At 38.3% G+C, this 4,874-nt stretch overlaps 1 pseudogene; it reads right to left on the reverse strand.

Annotated features, from left to right (window-relative positions):
• Positions 1–1,186: 1,186 nt before the first annotated feature.
• LOC138167771 (zinc finger protein 850-like) overlaps positions 1,187–4,874 on the reverse strand; it is a 56,275-nt pseudogene continuing 52,587 nt past the window's right edge.

A 4,874-nucleotide genomic window follows, 5' to 3' on the forward strand; every position in this document is an offset into this window, starting at 1 on the left:
TTAATGCCAAGAAAACCTGGGTATTGCACCAAGTAGCACACCACCCATATGTGGAAGCACTGGTTACAGAAAATGGAGAAGGTCTGAACACTGTGGATAAGTTCACTTACCTCAGCAGGATACTTTCCAGGGATGTACATATTGATAAGGTTGATGCATGCATTGCCAGAACTAGGTCAGTGTTTGGGAGGCTTTGAAGGAAAGTGTGGGAGAGAAGAGGTGTTAGACTGACTGCCCAACTGAAGGTCTACTAGCCGTGGTGCTGACCTCATGGTTGTGTGCCTGTGAAACCTGGATAAGCTAGCAGCACCACGTCAGGAAACTGAATTTCTTCCATTTGAATTGTCTTAGAAAGATTCTCAAGATCACCTGGCAGGATAAGATGCTAGACACTGACATCCTTTCTCAAACTAAATTTCCAGGCATTCAAACACTACTGCAGAAACAGCAACTCCAATGAGCTGGCCACGTTGATCAAATGCCAAACTTACACTTGTGAAAAAGACATTTATGGAGAACTCACACATGGCAACTGCTCGCGTGGTGGTCAGGAAAAGTGATACAAGGACACTCTCAAGATCTCTCTGGTGGTTGTGGTGATCATTTATCCTTCATTCTTGAAGAGGACCATGGCATCAGGCAGGTGATAACATGATTGCAATTGACTTTGATCTGAGTGACAGAGGGCTGTCCAAAGTCACCAGCCTCACTTTCTCCTCTAAAGCCATCTGGGTTCAGGATGACATGTCCCTCAGGAAGACTAGAAACAGCCCTGGATTAAGAATTTTGGAATCTGTTGTGTCACATGGGAGACATTAGCACAAGTTCACCCAGCAAGGTATGTCCTCATCAGGGAAGGTGAGCAAAGCAAAATGGAAGTAGCCCAAAATGTTAGATACATAAATTTAGAGAATCTGCCCCAAATGCTCACATAGCCTATTTGTGCCTGACCTGCAGTAGAGCATTCCAAGTTCACATTGGTCTGATCAGCCCATCAGACACACTGTAACTGGACCCTGACACAGTGATGTCAGTTTGGTCCTCTTTAAATATGAACAGCAAAAACCTAGTATATATGTGTGTGTGTATACATACACACACATATACATGTACATATGTATATATATACATACATACTATTACACACACATACACACACAGAATCAGAAAGAGGATTTGACCTGAATTAATTTCTATTATTTATTGATTGATTTTCTTTTTGAGATATTTAAAAACTCAATATGGCACTTTCAAATCTGTTCTGATTCCTCCTGATCATCTTCATGTTGGTCATTTTGGGAGCTTCACAAATTTCATCAAGAGTGAATTAATTAAGGTGCCTACTAATTATTAATGAATTTGAACATGCATGTTTTGGCTTGGTTTTCTTTTTAGTTTTTTAATTTACATTGATTCTTCCCCCTTTGACCTAAAGTTCCCAGACTTTGGAAGCTAATGTGCACTTAAGGGAAAGAAATTCTCCTAAATATGTGTCATTTCCATCAAAGAAATGAAAGAAGGTGTGTTGTAAGAAATTATGATGGTGAGGGTTGGACAAGAACCTGGGAAGGCTTATATCAACCACTATAGAGAACCGAACAGAACCAGAAGACTTTACAAAGCAAAGTATTGTCATGGAAAGCGTGAAAGACTTAAGGACTCAAATCAGGGCAATGACCACATCTGCAGAGGACAGGAGATGGAATATATTATGTATGTCCCGATAGAGATGAAGTACTCAGTGTAGGATGAGATACACCATTTTTTTCTTTAGCGGTTACAGGTGGGGACTATTTTAACACATATGGTAAAATATGGCAAGCTAGCTCTAAAATATGGTATGGATTTCTTCTTTGGAAAACTATCTATTCCATATCTTTTGAGCAGAGATCTACTGGGTAATGGCCCATTTTTATACATCTGGATCTATTCTTTAAATACTTCGAAGAGAGCCCTTTATTGTTGAAACTTGCTGCAAATCATTTGCCCATTTGCTTCATTCCCTTTTACATTTCAAATGCATTAGTTTTTTTTATGTGATAAAAAAAATTCCCCAATATATTCCATATGCTCTTCTCCACCCTTTCTCTGGGGATGCACTTTCTGCCACTTCCTAACTGCAAAATGAATTTTCCTTATTGTTTCTTTCATATGTTTGAGCTGACCTTTCATATCACAAGCATGTATCCATTGGGAGCTAAGCCTGTTCTGCAGCATGAGATGTTGGTCTATACCTACTTTCTGCCAGATTACTTGCCAGTTTTCCAGGCATTTTGTAATGATTATTAAATCTAGTTCAAGAAGTTGAGGTCTTGTCATGTGTTGAACACTCATTTTCTTTTGCATAGTACACATCTAATTAGTACAAGGTCTCTATTTTTAAGTAGCAAAGGATAGTTTCAGTGACCACCAACTTGGTCCTGGCTAGGTCTCTTTCCTGAAATACCAGTGGAGGCTTTGGAATGGACTTCTGATCAGATTGTAAATTTTGAGTTGGAAAAGACAATAGAAGGCACTAAATCCAACCTCCTCATTTTATGTTGTATTTATTTTTTGTTATATTTCAGGTTCTGAACTATATCCTCACTTTGCCATTTTTTTAGTTTTCAACATTCATTTTTTATAAGATTTTGAGTTTCAAATTTTCTCTCCTTCCTCTCTTCTATTCCCCCTCCACAAGATGACAACCAATCTGATCTAGATTATACATGTGCAACCATGTAAACATATTTGCAAATTAGTCATGTTGTGAAAGAAGAAATGGAACAAAAGGGCAAAGCCACAAAAAAAAAGTGGGAAAAAAAGTATGGTTCAATCTGCATTCAGATTCCATAGTCTGCTCTCTGGATGTGGATAGCATAATCCATCAAGAATCTTTTGGAATTGTTTTGGATCACAGTATTGAGAAAAAGAACTAAATCTATCATAATTGGTCACTGCACACCATTGTAGAAGTCTCTTGCTTCTGATCACTTCACTTTGCATCAGTTCATTTAAGTCTTTCCAGGTTTTTTCTGAAATCTGCCTGCTCATCATTTCTTATAGCAAAATAGTATTCCACTATATTCATATACCACAACTTGTTCAGTCCTTCTCCAATTCTCCAGTTAATGGGCAATCCAAACCTTTAAGGTCACTGACACTGCTATGAGACTCATGATCCAAAGGAAAATAACAACAACAGTGAGCTTACAAGGAGTGTACTTTCTATAGTGAGTTAATGCTTGCAAAGTAATTGATAGATACTGTCTCATTTGGTCATCTCATCAACCATGGCAGGTAGGTGCTATTATTGTTCCCATACTAGAGATGGAGAAATTCATCTAAGAATGGGTTGAGAGCCTTGTCCAGGGTCACTCAGCCAGTAACCATCAGAAACTGAATTTGAATTGAGGCCTTATGGACTCACTGCCAGTTCTCTAGCCATTGTGCCACTTAGTAGAGTAAAATATCATTACAAAAATAAATGTTCAACAAATGCCAAAATATTTATACGGAGACTTTTTTGTGCCACTCAAGACTATGAGAAAAAGTGAGTATCAATCATCTGGGAAATGGCAAAAGAATGTCATGGAATACTTAAGGGGAGTCATGAGAAATCTTCCAATTTCACAGAAAAAATTCAAACTATTTTCAGGACTTCATGCATAGTATAAAATATTTGATGTCTAATAAGGTCTATGCTGCAGAAAAAGGCCTTTTCTCATTAATTGGATTCATAAGTTTTATCTCCAGCAAGATTTTTCCAATGAACATGCTTGTATGATCTCAGGTGAAGGCCTTCCCCAAATCATTGCTTTTATAAAGCTTCTGTCATTAGGGAATACTGTGATTTCTAGTGACTTCCATATTCCAGGGAAAGGCAGGACCTCATTCAGCACATTACCATGTCTTCTCTCCACTATGAATCCTTGCTGTAAAGGAAGAGAAGATTTCTGGCTGAAGGCTTTCCCACATTGAGGCCTTACAGGGCTTTGTCCACAGTGAATTTTCTGATGTCTAACAAGCTCTGAACTCCATTTGTATTCCTTTCCATATTTATTACAGGCCTATTATTTCTATCTCCTCTGAATTTTCTGAATAATTATTCTTTAATAAGAAATAAGAGATGACTTTAGCCTGAATGATTTCCCATGTAGATCATATTAATGAAGTCTACTCTCTAGTATGGATTTTGTAATGTTTAGTAATGGAAGAGCGGACATTAAAAACTTTACCACATTCTATTCACTCAAAAGTTTTCGCTCCAGTGAGCTTTCTCAAACATACAGTAAACGAGAAGCTGGATTTGAAAATTATTCCACATTGATTACATTCATAGTTTCTCCCCAGTGTGGCTTCTCTGATGTCAAGCAATATCAGAGGTACATCTAAAAGCCTTTGCACATTCATCACATTCATAAGGTTTCTCTCTAGTGTGTTTTCTCTGGTGCCCAGCAAGAGTGGCCCTCTGTGTGAAAGCCTTTCCACATTTATAACATTCGTAAGTTATCTCTCCACTGTGGATTTTTTGATGACCAGTAAGATCACACCTTCTTCTAAAAGCCTTCCAACACTGATTACATTCCTAAAGTTTCTCTCCAGTGTGGCTCCTCTGATGTCGAGCAAGAGCAGAGCTACATCTAAAAACCTTTCCACATTGATCACATTCATAAGGTTTCTCTCCAGTGTGGATTCTCAGATGTACAGCAAGATTGGAACGGGATTTGAAAGCTTTTCCACATTGACCACAATCATAAGGTTTCTCTCCAGTGTGTCCTCTCTGATGTTCAGCAAGCTCAGAGGTACGTCTAAAAGCCTTCCCACATTGATCACGTTCATAAGGTTTCTCTGCAGTGTGAATTCTCTGGTGCGAAGCAAGACCAGAGCTACAA

Source organism: Petaurus breviceps, unplaced genomic scaffold (genome assembly GCF_028583685.1).
Source record: "Petaurus breviceps papuanus isolate PSGF00001 unplaced genomic scaffold, PetGlider_PUasm1.0 297, whole genome shotgun sequence".
Classification (NCBI taxonomy): domain Eukaryota; kingdom Metazoa; phylum Chordata; class Mammalia; order Diprotodontia; family Petauridae; genus Petaurus; species Petaurus breviceps.